Source organism: Oncorhynchus mykiss, chromosome 14 (assembly GCF_013265735.2).
Source record: "Oncorhynchus mykiss isolate Arlee chromosome 14, USDA_OmykA_1.1, whole genome shotgun sequence".
NCBI classification, from domain to species: Eukaryota; Metazoa; Chordata; class Actinopteri; order Salmoniformes; family Salmonidae; genus Oncorhynchus; species Oncorhynchus mykiss.
The window spans coordinates 11965253-11984842 of NC_048578.1; the positions used below are offsets into that span (position 1 = coordinate 11965253).

The 19590-nt window shown below is 43.3% G+C and overlaps 1 long non-coding RNA gene across 1 annotated transcript in view; it reads right to left on the minus strand.

The window, feature by feature from the left end:
• Positions 1–18249, minus strand: part of LOC118938696 — a 30123-nt gene extending 11874 nt beyond the window's left edge. Inside the window, exons 1-2 of the long non-coding RNA XR_005035928.1 lie at positions 17809–18249; positions 14335–14400 (exon numbers count right to left, since the gene is read on the minus strand). This is a non-coding gene — a long non-coding RNA (uncharacterized LOC118938696). The remainder of the gene's footprint in view (positions 1–14334; positions 14401–17808) is intronic.
• Positions 18250–19590: the final 1341 nt, after the last annotated feature.

Here is a 19590-nt window from a genome sequence, read left to right on the forward strand (position 1 = left end):
AAAAGTGGGAGGATGCAAACTGAAGAACACCATCCCAACCGTGAAGCACGGGGGTGGCAGCAACATGTTGTGGGTGTGCTTTACTGCAGGAGGGACTGGTGCACTTGACAAAATGGATGGCATCATGAGACAGGAAAATTATGTGGATATATTGAAGCAAAATCTCAAGACATCAGTCAGGAAGTTAAAGCTTGGTCGCAAATGGGTGTTCCAAATGGACAATGACCTGAAGCATACTTCCAAAGTTGTGGCAAAAGGACAACAATTTCAAGGTATTGGAGTGGCCATCACAAAGCTCTGACCTCAATCCTATAGAACATTTGTGGGCTGAACTGAAAAAGAGTGTGTGAGCAAGGAGGCCTACAAACCTGACTCAGTTACACCAGCTCTGTCAGGAGGAATGGGCCAACATTCACCCAACTTATTGTGGGAAGCTTGTGGAAGGCTACAACAAGTTAAACAATTTAAAGTCATTACTACCAAATACTAATTGAGTGTATGTAAACTTCTGAGCCACTGGGAATGTGATGAAAGAAATAAAAGCTACTAAAGCTAATAAAAGCTATTTTTACAAGGATTAAATGTCAGGAATTGTGAAAACTGAGTTCAAATGTATTTGGCTAAGGTGTATGTAAACTTCCGACTTCAACTGTATATAGACACACTGAAAACACCAAAACCCAATAGAGTGATAGAAATTCAGTCGCTCCAACAATCGCTCCTGCTGCCTGACTCACTCCCAGCATACACTTCATTGAGAGAGAGAGAGAGAGAGAGAGAGAGAGAGAGAGAGAGAGAGAGAGAGAGAGAGAGAGAGAGAGAGAGAGAGAGAGAGAGAGAGAGAGAGAGAGAGAGAGAGAGAATTTGAAAACAACTCCATATCTGTTGGGCAAAATACCAGTGTGCAATCACAGCAGCAAGATCCGTGGCCCTTTGCCATGAGAAAAGAGCAACCAGTGGTACACAAACAACATTTTAAATACAACCTATATTTCATACTTAAACTATTTGCACATGGTTACAACACTGTGCATAGTGAATAATAATGTTTATTTCCCTTTATGTTTGAGAGAGGGAGAGAGAGAGAGAGAGAGAGAGAGAGAGAGAGAGTGAGACAGAGAGAGAGACAGACAGAGAGAGAGAGAGAGAGAGAGAGAGAGACAGAGAGAGAGAGAGAGACAGAGAGAGAGACAGAGAGAGAGAGAGAGAGAGAGAGAGAGAGAGACAGAGAGAGAGAGTGAGACAGAGAGAGAGACAGACAGAGAGAGAGAGAGAGAGAGAGAGAGAGAGAGACAGAGAGAGAGAGAGAGACAGAGAGAGAGACAGAGAGAGAGAGAGAGAGAGAGAGAGAGAGAGAGACAGAGAGAGAGACAGAGAGAGAGAGAGAGAGAGAGAGAGAGAGAGAGAGAGACAGAGAGAGAGAGTGAGACAGAGAGAGAGACAGACAGAGCGAGAGAGAGAGAGAGAGAGAGAGAGAGACAGAGAGAGAGAGAGAGACAGAGAGAGAGAGAGAGAGAGACCCAGCTTCATATCCATTTAACACAGACCACAGCTACCTAACTGCTCACAGGGAATTAAACGAGAATGTTAATAGTATTGACACAAAATGGGACATCAACACAAATGAGAAAACTAGCTACTGTAATATGATAATATTTTATTTCACATCATATTCCTGTCAGACTTGAATAAATAAATTAACTTCAACATGATAATGTTGCTTTTGACAGCATGGTTTTCTATTGAATTACGTTTCCTGCATGGGTTTTCTAATGAGTCTATAGTCAAATTACTTGATTATAAAACTGCATGGCTTGTGATAACACATTAATCACATGAAAAACAAACTGTGCACCACCATACTTAGAGTCTGCACATGAAACACAAAGCCATACATACAGTGATAATATCCTGAATAAAGATGTTGGTCCCTGTGTATGGTTGTGAGAAGTGAGAAGAGTTGGGTTTTAAGATAAGGACAAGAAACTCAGTAACTCATTGTACTGTGGTAACCCCCAGAAGCAAAATGCCAAGGCATTAGCATTATAGTGACTAAAACAACAGCCTGGAGAAGGAGAGAGCTGTCAGTGATGTCTGAAAGGTTACACATATTATCGGTCCTACCTCACATTACCCCAGCAGCCTTAACTAGGTTCCTCCATTCCTGACCTGAACTATCTGCATTCTGTGTCTTAGAGGAATATGATTGGCCAGTGAATATGAATAATGAGGATTACAGGATATAAATTGAGAAGCTATAAGACCAGGAAGAGAGGCGAGAGGAGAGAAAAAGCGAGGAAAGGAGTCCACTCAGGAGTATTAGGCCTCGGTGTGGGTGTAGGACCTGAGCCAGCTATACAGTCGGAGGTCTGGCCATGGCTGACCAGTCATTGTGGATGTTGGCTGAGACCATGAGGACTACCTTTGGCTGACCAGATGCCTGTCGCCATGGTGAGGGGATAGCACTGCTGTGGACCTCCCCACCTGCTGCGTCTCGCCTGATTACTTCCAGCAGGACGTTAGATACACTGACTGTGGTAGGTTGAAATATGGCCACACTCAGCATCTAGTGGTACATTCAATAGAATGTCCTGCCATTCGTATACTGTAGTCTAGGGCTTCTGTAATGGAGTAGAATAGACTAATATGAAATGGAAGTTAACATTAAGGCTTCAGAGTACAGGTACATCCGACATCAATCGGTCAATCAATTAAACAGCGTGTGTGAAGATGTGCATGTATACATGTGTATAAATGTGACATTATTAGGGACTCATCCTAAGAGAGATCTAAGGAGAGGCTCACTGTTACATTGCCTATAATCCTCTCTACCTGCGGTGTATCTAGGGGTGTATATTCTGGAAGCACCGCTCTGACAGCCAGTCGACGACAGCCTGCTTCTCCCCCAGACAGCCTGATACATGATTGATAGTCTCTTTGAAATATTAGCCCTGTGAAAGCCACACACTCAATTTCATCACACTAATGAAGCGCATGCAGGGGCTCTTGACTAGGCATTAGAAGAAATAGCTAATTTCAGACACAGGTTCTTTTTAAATGTTGTTTTATGTTTGGGATGAAAGTGGGTAGATATTTGCCCCTATGGTTTTGGATATGAATGACAGGCTATGTTATTTACTGCCAGAAAGTGGTATTTCTAGTACATACTGAGTGACTGAGGTGTTACTGGAAACATATACAGGAAGACACGGAGGTGGGTCCTGTCCTGGAAAACCCATCAACATCTCTGAATGTCTGAAATCTCTAAATTGAAACAGAAGCACTGAGGGTGGAATCTAAAAATACGTATATCCACCTTGTTGTTGCAGAAAACATCCGGAGGTGAAAGCCAACCGAAGCAATGATAGGTTCTTTTCTCTCCTTGTCGTTGGCTGTTTGGCTTTCTGGAGCATGCAGGGCTGGAGGCCATCTTGTAAAGAACACACCTGAGTTAGGTTGCCAGGGGCACCTGGGGATCAGGTGTGACTAATCTCCCACCTCTCACTGGACATCACGCCTCCGAGTGCTTTATCTTTATTTTGGAGTCTGGAAGCTCAGCTCAGGTACAATAGCTTGTAGTGTGTGTGTGTGTGTGTGTGTGTGTGTGTGTGTGTGTGTTCACGCATGTGTGTGTGCGTTCGTGAATTGTGTGTGTGAAAACACTGCATATGTATTCATATTTAGTGTGTCTATGTTAATTGGCCATTTTTGTTAATTGTGAATTGGTTAATTAATGAACACTTAAGTTCTCACCAAGTAGTCAATGTTCAATTACCGGATTACATAAAGATATGACTGCAGGCTCATTTTCTCCAATAAGACTGTCCCCTTTCTCATGAGGAGACTATTAGTAGCAGATTAGTAACACTCTCGTCTGCTCCCTTCATCTATCTTTTTCAGCCAGGTCACCTGTGATACAAGTCAGTATTCGACGTCAATCCATATCTGAGTACGTCGGGAGAGGATGTGGAAAGCGGCCACTAGGGGCAACAGCGAGAGCTGCTACCTTCAAGTAAGTTTGGGTTTTTCTAGTGTGTTGTGGACAGGGATGGCGGATGGTTGTAATCCTGTTCAAATCCAGCTATGTTTGTTTTAAGCCTATCCCTAACCTTAACCCTTACCTTAACCATTCAGAGTTAATGCCTAACCTTAAGGTTTTGGACTTAATGCCTAAACTTAACCGTAAACACTTTTGAGATTTGCAACAACTTTGAAATTTGAAGTTTGAGAAACATGGATGAACGTCTAATTCTGAGGTGAGAGCTAGTTGCTCTTGTTAGAGGCTAGAGACGCTTAGGTACAGAAGAGATGAGGCAGTACTCAGGACAGAGCTCAGAGCTAAATTAATCACTTCAAGCCTGTCTGCTCTCTTACAGTAAAACAGACAAAGTCATACTGTTAGGCCCCTTTTAGCGGTTCTCGTTGTCGTTTTCTTTAGCGGGCCCCGCTTGCCCTATAAACGTTTCTCTCATTACCGCCAGGCTTCTGCCTAGTTGCCTACAATTGCCTTCCCTTCTTTTTTCTTTTTTTTAATGGTCTGTTTTTCCTTTCTCCCCATCAGCTGTGTCAATGTAATTGAGGGAGACTCAGTTAAGGATCTTTTATGCTCTTTGGTTGTTGAAAGTGTCCTGAAGGGGGTTCGTCAGTGTTTTACAGCGCCGGAGGAAGATGGCGGATCAAGGACAGAACAGCTGCAGACAATAACAGAGGAAATTGGTCCTCTGGTGCAGAGGGGGGTGGAGGAGGGGGATGAGGACACGGCACGGCCTTAAAAAGACAGCTAACACACACGGAACACTATCACTGCAGTTTGGTTACTGCCTACCATCCAGCAGGCCCTCTGGCTCGGCTCCATCAGCCAGCTCTGCAGGGGAAACAACCTTAGCTTGATGTTATAAATTGGTGAAAATGGGATGCAAATTGGGTCTGAAATTGTATTAAAGTCTTTTGACAGGTGAAATTGCATGAAAGTCTATATGACAGCTATGAGTGATGCTGAAAAGACAGATTCTGTGTTACAGGCAGTTTCAATTGTGATATCAGGAGAGAGGGTGGGAGAGGGAAGAGAAGAGGAAGAGGGGAAGATAGAGAGAGAGAGAGGGAAAGAGAAATCTAATAACTATTGGCAACAAAAAAAACGACCTTTGTACCATATTAGCTGCAAAATATGTAGCTTCCTGCCACACCCATAGGGACAGCCAGTGGAACGGCCATCCAAAGCAATAACATTGCTGTCTGTGTCTTTCTCACTATTTCTTACTGTAGTGTCCTGTTAATTGTTACTACTCACTGAGTATTATTATTGGTCCTATTATTATATATCTGCGTCATCATTGATTTTATATGTCTATATGTTTGCTTTGGCAATGTATTTGGTAACACTTTCCATGCCAATAAAGCCATTTGAATTTAAGAGAGAGAGAGGGGAGTGGGAGAAAGACAGATTGCGAGAGAGAGGGAGAGAGAGAGAGAGAGGAGAGACTGACAAACTTAGTCTTCCAGCTGTCAGGATAATACACTAGAGACATGAAGAGGAACCACTGTGTCCACGCCACGGACGCCATTAGTCCAATATTCCCGCTCGGATGGGAACATTCAGCTTTCCTACACTACTTCACTTAGAAAGCAGGAGATAAAGCGAGGGGTGGCAGAGACAGAGAGGAAAAAACAAGAGAATAGGAGAGGGAGACCGACGCCGAGAGAGAATATAAAAGAGAGAATGGAAGATTGAATAGAAGAGAGATTTAGGTCAGGGCTGACACTATGACTGTAGCACAGAGGCTGGCCCAGGATTGAGGTCAGCGGCTGGCTGGACACACAGCCTAGTCTGAGTCACAGTCCAGAAGAACACTGTCGCCAGTGAATCACTAGTCATTAGAAATCAAATGACTATCTGTTTGTTGTGACATTTCCCTACTATGGGAATTTGGGCAATGCAGAAATATACCATTTTTAATTGTTCATTACATATGGTATCTCCTTCATAGAATACACCATGCACATTGTAGTCATTCAGCAGACGTGTTTATCCAGAGCAACTTACAGTAGTAAGTTCATACATCTTTGCAAGCACCATGCTCTACCATCTGAGCCACACTGATTGTACAACATGTCAAGAGAACCTTCCTAATATTGAGTTGCACCCCTCCCCCTTTTGCCCTCCGAACAGCCTCAATTAGTTGGGACATGGATTCTACAAGGTGTCAAAAGCATTCCACAGGGATGCTGGCCCATGTTTACTCCAATGATACCACAATTTTGTCAAGTTGGCTGGATGTCCTTTGGGTGGTGGACCATTCTTGATACACACTGGAAACTGTTGAGCGTAAATAACCCATCAGCATTGCTGTTCTTGACACAAACCGGTGCGCCTGGCACCTACTACCATACCCCTTTCAAAAGCACTTAAATCTATTGTCTTGCCCATTCACCCTCTGAATGGCACACAGACACAATCCATGTCTCAATTGACTGAAGGCTTAAAAATCCTTCTTTAACCTGTCTCCTACCCTTTATCTACACAGATTGAAATTGATTTAACAAGTGGCATCATTAAAGCATCATAGCTTTCACCTGGATTCACCTGCTAAGTCTATGTCATGGAAAAACCAGGTGCTCTTAATGTTTTTTACACTCAGTGTATGTGTCTAGTTGCATGGCCAGTACAACCCCAGACAGGAAGAGACAGAGACCATCTACAGGCAGAGATGTCTGAACCAGGTGTTTCTGACTGCTCCTCTCTTACCATAAAATGGCTGACAGTATGTTGTGGTCTATCCTCATGGCAATGAATGAGATACGGTAGGTCGAATCCATGTAGAATCAAGTTAAAACCCTTGACCCAAGGCCAACCACAAGTGTGTTCTGGGGAATGCTTTCTCTCTCTCTGTCTGGCATCAACCAATCAATCAACCATATAACACACAAAAATACACACACTTTAGCTCCACAATTACTTTCTAATTGATGGTCTGGCCCCTGTCTAAACTTGTGCAGACCTGGGCAAGCAGGGCCAAATGAATCCTGACTTTGATATGAAATAAACTGTAGGAGCTTCCCATGTCAATGTTTCATTCCTTCTCCTTCTCTCTCTCCTCTCTTCTCCCTCCATCACATCTCCATTAGAGTGAGGAATGAGGGCAGAAAAGGGGATGAGAAGAGGGAGAGTGGCAGGAGGGCTAAGGAGAAGGGCCGTGGGATGAGGAGAGATGGGATATGGAGGTGAGGGTTGTGGTCGAGGGTCACGGGTAGGGGGATGATGAGGAGCAGGGAGGCAGGGTTGTGGATGATGATGAGGGGAAAAGGGGGTGAGGAGATGGGTCCACATTAGGTCAGCCTGCTACTTGAGTGTTATAAGGTTCCACTTGACCCAATTACAGCAGAGAAAGAGAAAGAGAGAGGCAGACCAGAGAGAATGATTAACCCACGGCCACACACACACAGCCACAGGCGCTCTGGGCCTGAGAGGGGGGAGAGGGCTTGAGAAAGGGGAGAGGGGATAGGGGAGAGAGGGGAAGGGGCCTGAGAGGGGGAGAAGGCCTGAGAGATGGGAGAGGGGGGAGTGGGGACAGGGGAGGGGAGAGAGGAGGAGGGGCTTGAGAGGGGGAAAGGGCCTGAGAGATGGGCGAGGAGGGAGTGGGACAGGGAACAGGGAAGAGAAGGGGAGAGGGCTTGAGATGGGAAGGAGAGAGACTTAGTGATCCAATTTTGGTTGTAGTGGTTGCTGTTTGTTGGGTGTTTGATTACAGAGACACCATTTTCTGGACCTCATGACCTCTCATGCGTTATGGTGGCGCTCATGGGCAAATCCCTTCCCTGAAGCATTATTTACTTGATTGTCCTTTACTCTGTGATTCATACCAAACATTTTCACTGCCCACTAAATCAGTCCTGCCTCCTCTCCTCCTTTCCTCTGTCTCTTTGACCTCTTCTCCGCCCAGTAAAGTTCACCCCAGTTTGTCTTCCTCAACAACTCGGACAAAGACAACTCCTCCCTTCCTCCACTCTGCCGTCTGTCTCCAACAGAGACTCAAATAAATAGTGATGCTTCACACAGACCCCATGAAACCATCTGAAATACTTTATATGTCTCCTATTGATTGGCCCCTGGCCTCTTCCTCAACCGCCTGGGTCGGCATTAGTATCGACGAGGAGGAGATTTCTCACCCTGCCTGCTATAAAGCAGCCATTTCCGTGGCCTTTCAACGACGGAGAATTAGATGAAGTGCTATTTACAACCCTTCCTCTCTGTACCGACACATAGACAAAGTGCTGCGGGTGTGTACTTCAAGGGCCATGAGTGCTGCCGTTGGGTCGAATACGTTTTGGAGTCTCTGACAAGTCTCACTTTCCAGTATAACGTCCCTTTCAGACTCTCTAGCACTGTCATATACACCTCAGAGTAATTTGAAAGTGTCTTAGAGACTCAGATCAGGTTTACTTCATGTTATAATCTTGAAATACTATATGAGATTAGAAAGGTCCTAAATTGCCGCAAGGAGACCTTAGGAGGAGATGAATCCTGCAGGACAATCACCTTTCCCGAGCTATCATCTCTGTCTCTAGCTGTCTGATTCTGGAAACTCTAAATATCAAGCTTGGTGAAGTCTGTATGCGAGACAGACACAACACAATCTCTCCAGCCTGAAAGAGGCTCATCCTTCCTGTGAATGGAGGATAAAAAAACAGAACAGAAAAAATAAAGAGGTGAAAGAGCTACAAAAGGGAGAGCTGTCTGGCCTAGACTTTAAAAAGTCCTTGACCTTGGCGTTAGGGCCAACCTTCTGCGTTACCTTTATTTGAGACGTGCTAATGAACAGTCACGTCGTATAAGGGCCTCTACCAAACTAGGCCACGGGAGAAAAAAAAGAGAAAAGAGGGAGAGTTTTCCTTCTTTTTTTTAATGAGTGGACTCGCCGCTCGTCTTAACCAATCTCTTATCATGGTTAGTCACTCACCCTGAAGGTTGAAACCTAGAAGTTGGACAATCAGAATGTCAGAACATAACACGATAAAACCTGGTGCATAGACCCCGTTTACCATCTCAGTTGCTTCTCTCTCTGCCACGAACGAGAGCAACTTTGTTGTATAAAATACGAGATGTGTATTTGGAATAGAGAAGTATTTTCCTCCTCCTGTCACACCAGAGATATTGGAATTCATAACATGGGGAACATAATTGGTTATAGGGAATATTGTGAAGGGAAAAGGAGTGAAAGAAAGAAAAGGAAAGGGAAAAAGTAAACTCATTTGCAAGCGACTACACTTATAATTAAATTCCAAGCTAAAAGCCTTGCTTGTCATGTGTACTCATTTGCATCTCTGTTAAATATTCATGAATTTATTTGCATGAGCAGGCACAGTGTCTACACATGAGACGTCACACAGAATTTTTAATATATACTTTATAATATTTGACAATCTGCCCAATGGCACCAGACAGGGTAATGCATTTTGTAGGGATATTTTTTTTTTTACAGATATGGAAAGCCATAGTTACTGGAAAATTCACAAAATGATATTCATTCATCTCTCAACAGCTACAGTAGAAAGAAGAGGCGATTGATTCCATGGTAAACTACTTGTGGATGTTGAAGTGGCTACTGAGTAGGGTTGTTTACTGAAGCACCTCAGGAATTCATGCTACAAGAACATCAGAACATGCTGTTTATTGGTCTGATTGATTTGTTTTTTATATGTATTCAATTTTTCCTGACTTGGTTTTCCTGTATTGGATCCATTTTTTTTTTCATTGTATCTAATTTTCCTCATATGAACCTGATGGGCATCAAAGAGCAAAACATAGATGTATGTGTAGTTCACTGAAAACGCACGTTGCATCTCCAAATTACATTGAACCGCCTAGGTCGGTAGTTGCAGTGAACAAAGCCTTCCGTAGGAGAGGATCAAAGTAGGCTTTGAGACACACTCCCTAAGTGACAGACTGGTCCGGATCACATTTTAATACCTCTTTGTTTTATTAAATCACTAAGCAAACACTTTGTGTTTCTCTAAATGCGCTGCTCTCATTCCATTACCATCAGCCCAGACCGGTAGCACAACCAGGGTGAGAGGCATTCGACACGACAGCATCTTCTAAATATTTAACATCGTGGGACAAAGCAGAGAGAGGGATCGCACTCCGTAAATAAGTAAAAAAAACAAAGAGGGAAAACACATAAGAGGAGAGATTAGTCCCTGCTAAAAGTGAAACAATGCCTCACTGTTCCAGCCTGCATAATTTAGAGGCCTTGCTGTGTCCGATCGAGTTCCAGCCCCTCTGGATTGAGACATCCTTCCATGGAGCACCAAGGAAAGAGGGAGAGAGGGAGAGGAGCCGCCTGCTTCCGTTTTGCTCCGGCTCGGTCGGAGAAAATCACAGTTCCGTGTTTACAGATGAGCTAGTTTTCCCAGAACGCACTTTGCATTTTAATGAGGCCCTTGCCTGCATACTAAGTGCACATTAAGCCGATGCAGTGGGGGCGAATGTAGCGATACATTACGGTCAAAGGGAAACAGCCTCTTCAAATTTTTAAACAAACAAAAGTTTTAGAGGGGCCAGAGTTGTTGTGATGCAGATTAGGGTGGAAGTTGTGCTGGTGGTTGTGCTGGTGGTAGGGATGATGAGGAGGAATACTAGGAAGAGGCTAGCTATTACAGTGATTATCTTTATGTTGAGATTGATGATAGTGACGATAGTGTCAGCGTTAGCTCTGTTAAGTGTCCAATTCAGAGGTATGATCCAGTTAAACCACAGTATCCCCCAAATACCTCTCCCCCTAATACAATGATACATTTTCATAGAAGAAGTCTTCATTTTCTAACAGTTATTTAGAGAAGGAGTACCCGTATGTACTGTACTGACCCTGGCCTGACCCCACTTTCAGAGGGTGTCTCAAGGAGAGTTGGGGTACGCAAAAAGTACATTTCCAATTCACTCATGCGTATTAATACACACTTGTACATGTATGAAACAGGAAAAATATAAGCACCCACCTAATTATTATTAATTAGTATATACAGTGGAAGTCGGAAGTTTACATACACTTAGGTTGGAGTCATTAAAATTTGTTTTTCAACCACTCCACAAATCTCTTGTTAACAAACTATAGTTTTGGCAAGTCGGTTAGGACATCTACATTGTGCATAACACAAGTAATATTTCCAACATTTGTTTACAGACACATTATTTCACTTGTAATTCACGGTCTCACAATTCCAGTGGGTCAGAAGTTTACATACACTAAGTTGACTGTGCTTTGAAACAGCTTGGAAAATATTTGACATCATTTGAGTCAATTGGAGGTGTACCTTGGAGGTGTACCTTGAAGGCCTACCTTCAAACTCAGTGCCTCTTTGCTTGACATCATGGGAAAATCCCCCAAAAATTGTAGACCTCCACAAGTCTGGTTCATCCTTGGGAGCAATTTCCAAACGCATGAAGGTACCACGTTCATCTGTACAAACAATAGTACACAAGTATAAACACCATGGGACCACGCAGCCGTCATACCGCTCAGGAAGGATACGCATTCTGTCTCCTAGAGGTGAACGTACTTTGGTGCGAAAAGTGCAAATCAATCCCACAGAACAGCAGCAAAGGACCTTGTGAAGATGCTGGAGGAAACAGGCACAAAAGTGTATATAAACTTCCGACTTCAACTGTATATTTGTCATTTAAAAATAAATTATGTATGTTACTTTTTAACTAGGCAAGTCTTAACTAGACAAATTCTTATTTACAATGACAGCTTATCCCGGTCAAACACAGATGACGATGGGACTCCCAATCATGGCCAGTTGTGATACAGCCTGGAATCGAACCAGGATCTGTAGTGACCCCTCTAGTACTGAGATGCAGTGCCTTAGATATCTGTGCCACTCAGGAGCCCCTAAGAAAACTTGATGATCTGAAATGAGAGAGCATGTTTTTCTTTTCTCTTAATATTCCCAACCCTCCTGGTCTTCAGAGGTTTGAAGTAACTAATTACAACTTCTCTCATTACTGTAATTGAGTAGTTTTCCGAGTACTTGTACTTTTTTGATAATTGTTTTAGTAATCAGTCATTGTACTTCTACTTCAGTAAAATGTCATTAAAGTAACAGTCCTTCTAATTGAGCAGGATATTTCAGTCCTCTTTCCACCCCTGGTGGTCTACTATTCCTGCAGAATTCCTGGTTTCCTTGGAGACAGCCAGGGAGCTTCGGCGAAATGGAAGACGCCAGGTCTTTTCAGGCTCAAGCGGGAAGGATCCTGCTGTGGCCAAAGCCCTATCCGGAGCGCCGGGAATCCAAACTGACATAGATTTTCCATCGCCCAGTCGGAGCCAAACACCGGCTGACAGTATCAAGCACTTCCTTCAGGCCCTGTCTATGACAGCCAGACCGCTGCATTAAGGACTAGACTACAGGCCAGCAGAAAGACTGACCAAGGAAGGCCTTCTTCATTCATTGACTCAATCATGAACCCCAAATTCTCAAAATGGCTTCCTGTTATTTGTTCACATTTCCGAAAAATGCACATTGTTTCGAATAACGTTCTGGGTTGCTATACATAACCCATGCTTAATTAAGCGAAAGCTTCGTCCTTATGGAAGTATGTGTCCCTGAAATGTGAAATATAATATTTTTGCTTAACCTTTCAGAAAATAATTCCTGCTATTTCCTGAAGTGCTACATTTGTCTGAAATAATTTGCAACCTGATTATCTTGGGGGAAATGAACAGTGCCATTTGTAGATGAAAATAAAAAGAAATGGCAAGGTCTAGAAACGATAGCTCATGGGATCAAATCCAGACAGGTCAGGGAAGTAAGAAAAATAAACTGGCCTCCTTTCCGACCATGTGTTTGGTCCCCGGGTATTACACATATTTTAACCCTGCGACGGCTGAAAAGCCACTCAGGCTCAGAGGAAATGGGTTGAAGGGAGAGTGAGGGAAGGTGTGCTTTGCTTGGTGAAGCTCCCAGAGAGAGAAAAGTAATCTCTCACTCTGATAAGATATGTCTTCAAAGCTTACTCATTTGAATAATTTGTTATGACAGGGTTGTATGAATTGCTAATATTTACTATGGTATTTCAACTGGAGGATATTGCTAGATAAGTGCCATTCAATAGCTAAGATCTGACCTCAGAAAAGTTTTTAACCCCTAGAGGGGTTTCGACTAGATAGTAATCTGTTCAAGAACATAGTGGGTGTCAGAGGTGACAAATAACAATTTCATGGTCAGGGTAAGAGATATTCCAATGTATGTACAGTACTCATATTTACAAATGGCAATACATTAACATAGAATGGAACTGAGATAGAGTTGACAAATCCATAAATGGCTCTTGGAATGATACCTAAAGCAGACATTGCCATTGGCTGCACAGAGTAGAGAAATCCCATGCAGCCTTGTTTACGTGTTCGAACACTGGAATGTGAGATTAATATACACCTCAATTACATGCTAACCAGACCGTACACGTCGCGTAAGCATCGCAAAATAAATTTAGAAATCCATGTTATTCAAATATTGCACCCACACTGCTCGCGTGCGCCAACGAGCGTCTGCGATGCCAAGGGCTAAAATAGAACTCCTTTCTATTTCTGACGCAGATCGCGCTGCAACTCCTGCCTCTCCCATCTCCTCATTGGTTTTTAGAAGCAGGTACCCACGTTCCATCTCCTCATTGGTTATACCCACGTGGGTGATTGAATGACAAACTATTGCCGGTAGTCGTGGTAATGCTATGAAAGTTTAGATGCCTATCACCATATAAGTTTAAAGATGAAAAAGCCTGGAAGGAGGAGACATGACTAGAAACGATTTGGTTGGTCGTTTTATGTGTGGATTAATTGTCAGAGTAGAAGACCTTGTGCATTTCAGGTAAAATAACAACTGAATGTTTATATCCCAGGACAAATTAGCTAGCAACAGCAAGCTAGCTAAATAGGACAAATTAGCTAGAAAGTGCAAGCTAACTAGCTAAATTGCCATACATGTTTGCACAGTGTGATGGCGACTACATCGTCTGTGGACCTATTGGGGAGGTAAGCAAATTGGAGTGGGTGTAGGGTGTCCGGTAGGGTGGAGGTGAAAGCACTTCATGATGACGGAAGTGAGTGCTATAGGGCGATAGTCGTTTAGCTCAGTTACCTTAGCTTTCTTGGGAACAGGAACAATGGTGGCCCTCTTGAAACATGTGAGAACAGCAGACTGGGAAAGGGATTGATTGAATATGTCCATAAACACACTAGCCAGCTGGTCTGCGCATGCTCTGAGGACACGGCTAGGGATGCCGTCTGGGCCAGCAGCCTTGCAAGTGTTACCACGTTTAAATGTTTTACTCACATTGGCTGCAGTGAAGGAGATCCCGCAGGTTTTGGTTGCTGGCCGTGTCGGTGGTAGTATATTGTCCTGAAAGCGAGCAAAGAAGCTGTTTAGTTTGTCTGGGAGCAAGACATTGAGGTACACGACCTGGCTGGTTTTCTTTTTGTAGTCCATGATTGACTGTAGACCCTGCCACATACCTCTCATGTCTGAGCCATTGAATTGCAACTCTACTTTATTTCTATACTGACGCTTAGCTTGTTTGATTTTTTATTTATTTTATTTATTTTATTTCACCTCTATTTAACCAGGTAGGCTAGTTGAGAACAAGTTATCATTTGCAACTGTGACCTGGCCAAGATAAAGCATAGCAGTGTGAACAGACAACACAGAGTTACACATGGAGTAAACAATTAACAAGTCAGTAACACAGTAGAAAAAAAGGGGTGTCTATATACATTGTGTGCAAAAGGCATGAGGAGGTAGGCGAATAATTACAATTTTGCAGATTAACAACACTGGAGTGATAAATGATCAGATGGTCATGTACAGGTAGAGATATTGGTGTGCAAAAGAGCAGAAAAGTAAATAAATAAAAACAGTATGGGGATGAGGTAGGTAAAAATGGGTGGGCTGTTTACCGATAGACTATGTACAGCTGCAGCGCTCGGTTAGCTGCTCAGATAGCAGATGTTTGAAGTTGGTGAGGGAGATAAAAGTCTCCAACTTTGCCTTGTAGAGGGAATAGCTACACTGTTTGTATTCGGTCATGTTTCCAGTCGCCTTGCCCTGATGAAAAGCAATGGTTCGCACTTTCAGTTTTGCGCGTATGCTGCCATCAATCCACGGTTTCTGGTTGGGGAAGATTTGAATAGTCGCCGTGGGTACAACATCACCGATGCACTTGCTAATAAACTCGCACACTGAATCAGCATATACATCAATGTTGTTGTTCAACGCTATCCGGAACATATCCCAGTCCACGTGATCAAAGTAATCTTGAAGCGTGGAATCAGATTGGTCGGACCAGCGTTGAACAGACCTGAGCACGGCGTTTCCTGTTTTATTTTCTGTCTATAGGCTGGGAGCAACAAAATGGAGTCCTGGTCAGATTTGGCGAGGGAAGGATTTGTATGCGTCGTGGAAGTTAGAGTAACAATGATCCAGGTTTTTTCCAGCCTGGGTTGCGCATTCGATATGCTGATAAAATTTTGGATGCCTTGTTTTCAGATTAGCCTTGTTAAAATCCCCAGCTACAATAAATGCAGCCTCGGGATATGTGGTTTCCAGCTTACATAGTCCAATGAAGTTCTTTCAGGGCTGTCGAGGTGTTTGCTTGGGGGGGTACACACGACTGTTATTATAATCTAAGAGAATTCTCTTGGTAGATCATGCGGGCAGCATTTGATTGCAAGAAATCCTAGGTCAGGTGAACAAAAGGACTTGAGTTCCTGTATGTTGTTATGATCACACCACAACTCGTTAATCATAAGGCATACACCCCCGCCCTTCTTCTTACCAGTTTTTGTTGGTGTGATGCGTGAAGAAACCAGGTGGCTGTATCGACTCTGATAACGTATCCCGAGTGAGCCATGTATATTGCTGTATATTCCAGTGACGAACCGTGACTATTGGAGCTAGGCCCTCAGTTGCGGAAAAATATCTGACTTCATAAGTATAGATAGGGAACTCGGATGCCTGTGTATACAGAGCATGAATTGAGACTTTTCTTTTCCAGACCTACAATATGTAGGAGAAGCAATTCTTTGATGACAGAGTGAAACGGTCCTAAGCCACGCCTTGGCTGTGGCTCGCAGAAGCAGCACACGTACACAACGGTTGCAAAAATCAATAGCAGGAATCACTTTAGAAGAAAATACAGTTGCGTTGTTTCAAAGAAGTATTTGCCAAAACAAACAGTCACTCAAATAGTGGCGGAATAAATTCAACCACACAACTACTCACATTGTTTACAAGACCACGGACAGTATATGCTGTCAGAGAGAAAAAAGTTGCGCTGTATTCGATGTTCTATCTCCAGCATGCAACAATAAAAAAATGCATCACCACACGAAACGTCATTACCTTTGTTTTTACCACACAACGAGTGATCTAAAGTTGAAATAATATTTTACACATTGTATTCAAAATGATATGAACGACATAGCAACAAAAATCAAGCTCTAGATTAAAACCAAAAGTCCCTTCACCATTATGATTATCATTTAAAACCGAAGTCCATTCTCCTGTCCTTCTTTATAAAAAGGGCAGGTTGTCTTTGGATTTTAAATCCAAAATAAGTTATTTTTCGATTGTGATTAAAGCCAGGGCTGACAGTCGGGCCTGTCCAGTGGTGTTCCTGGCATATGTCTGTATCCTTTTTAGTGCCGAAATTGTTCTTTCTACTGATGCAGTGGACACCGGAATGATCCAAACTAGACAGGTAAGCAGATACAATTGGCGCATACTATCAACTAGTCTTTTCTGCTGGAGAAAGTGGAGCGTTTGGAAAGTTTGGTGTTTCCCTATCTATTGGGAACTTTTGTGGGTCAAGGAGGGAAAGGAACATGAGCATTTCATGGTTATTGAACCTGTTCCTTAGCTGAGTGACAATGTTGACGGTGATCACACTGTGTAGCTGTTGGTACTGGCCACAAACGTCTCCTTGCACATGTGTCCTGCGCCCCCTTGGAACTTCTGGTCTCACTCAGTGTCCTCGTAGGTGATATCGAATGTTCCTTTTTCCCTCTCTGTGGTGTTGCAGAAGTCGTCCACCCTGGACAAGCAGAACTGCATGTCAAACTCCCTGTTCTGCAATATTCCAAACAGCACGTCGGAGTTTGCAAACATGGCGTAGATCGCCGATAGCAGGAAGCAGAACTCGAAGCTTGTTATGTGCACCATGTGTCCATCTGCGCTGTGAGCTGTGTCTTCATCAAAAGCAACGTGATGGCACCCTATGTATTCATAGAGATCAATGAGTTCCGCTGTTTTTTCATACACAGTGCAAACTAAGCGTGAGGAGAAGTTCCATGGCGCCACTCTGGATAGTCTTTGATGGCATATTTCATCCAGTAGTTTTCTTCGTTTGACAGATCTTGAGAAAAACGCTGCTAGGCCACCAAGATGAGAAAAAAAATGATTTTCTTCAATTTTCCTGTCATTACATTCGCAACCGCGTGTACCAGGTCATTTTGGATTTGGCTGGAAGTGCCTGTGAAAACGGTAGCCGTAGCCAAATGGCAGTTTAACGTGCTGTCATACTCAGCCAAGCATTCCAGTATTTCCAAGTAGTTTCCCTATTAGCTGATTCTTTACCCTCCACGTGTCCTCTGAATGCAAATTCTTGCTTGCCTAAAAACACAACCGTATGGAATAAGGCACTTTAGAATCTCCCTGTTGTGTCTGACTTCATTATTGTGAGCAAGTGTCTCATTCCGCCACTGCTCGTTAAGAAGAAGGTCTAGTCTTGTTCCCCAAATATTTTTAACTCACTGTAGCTCGCAGGTGTGAAGTTGAGTTTTGGTGTCGAAGTGCTGACTGTCAAACAGGCTAAATCTTTGAAACCAGTTGTCCAGCTTGAGCTATTATCTGTGCTGAAGAGTAGGCAATTCCAAGAGTAAAGCTTTTTTTTTGTCAGCTCACAGCAGGTTATCCACGGATAGCGCTCATAATTATTAACTTGAAAATGCCTTTCAAAACTCTTTCCTCGTGGCAACAAATCAGGCAGTGCAGGAGTTGGTCTCCAGGTATGTACAAGATTGAACTATTCATTAAAAGTTAGTCTTGAAAAGGGCGATTTAGTCACCACATCGTCCTCGATTACTCTCCCTGCAGTTGCCACTGCCGTCGCTACATACACTCACTGCAAAAAGATAGCCAGCTAGCTAGGCTCAAGCTTGAGAAAACAAGATAAGGCTCGCAATTAGCTCTGAATTAGTGCCTCAAGGCCCAATTACATACAATTGTCCCACCTATTACAAGACAATTTGTGATTGGTTGATTCTACTGTCATTCCAAAATGCTGCTCTAATTGAAGTCAACGTCAATGACATTGGCTGGCACCGTCTATTCAAAGCCTGAGGACCTAGCCAATGAGCGTTGAGCCCAGCTAGATTATTTCTACCAAGAGACTACCAAAGAAAAACATTTTTCTCTTGGATATTAGCCCTTCTTTTTCCAACACAAACGTAAGAAATTCAATAGGAAGATAATTACAATTAAGACAAAAAAAAATATTAAACCAATGAAAACAAAATGACAAATTATAATATATAAAAATATATACAGATTTGTATCTATCCTTAGGCCCTCACTGGGGGCGTATAGGGCCCTGACGGTGCCCCACTGGTATATTCGCTGGTGAACTCAGGCTTTTACATCATATATTCATGAGCTCTGAGTTATTTTCAGTATTCAAATTAATCAATATTGCATCATCCATCAAAGTTCTAGTAGTAGTCAGTGTCAGACATAAGTATAGTTAGGAACCATCCATCTTTCATAATACTTTCCCTGACAGGAGTTGTTCAAACTGTCTTGTTTACAATGTGGAGGCAATGTTTACCCAATGTTTGGAGACCCACCCAAGGTATGAGTTTACAGGGTTCATGGAGAGAAAAACGGAGAGAGACTGAGGGAGAAAGAAAGATATAGATAGAGGGGGAGAGAGGGAAAGCGAAAGAGGCAAATAGCCTCATTTTCATTCATTTTATATCCTTCTCTGGGAGCAGAGGTTGTGTTTGTGAAAGCCTGGGAGAGAGACACACTGCAAAGGGTCAGAGAGAGAGAAGCACCATACCGGCTGGCTGTGCTCCATCAAAGGCCAGGAAGTGCCAGGGAGCAGCACAGTGCCGGAAGAGAATGGCTGAGCACCATTCACAAATGCTCCACCTACACCCCTGTACCACAGCACGGCACCGCAAAGCTCCCCAGATTGTAGGCCGCTTGGCACCTACGGCCCGGCACCCACACCATGCCCTGCCCAGGAGCACTGGATATGTTGGCAAGGGTCAGAATTCACAGATTGCAGGGTCGCAGAGATAGAACAGGATGCACAGAACCGACAAACGGCTAGTTCCAGCTCTGGATAGAGAGAGTTATCTGTGCAAAGAGACAAAAATATTACCTTCAGAAATACAGGGAGCAGTACAAGGGAAGAGAGGGCTAAAAAGCACACAATAGATGCAGAACAAAGATCATGAATAGTCATTGTAACTCAGAGGAAATATCAATTCTGCACAACGGTACGTTCTTAGAGTTCTTCAAATCCAACAA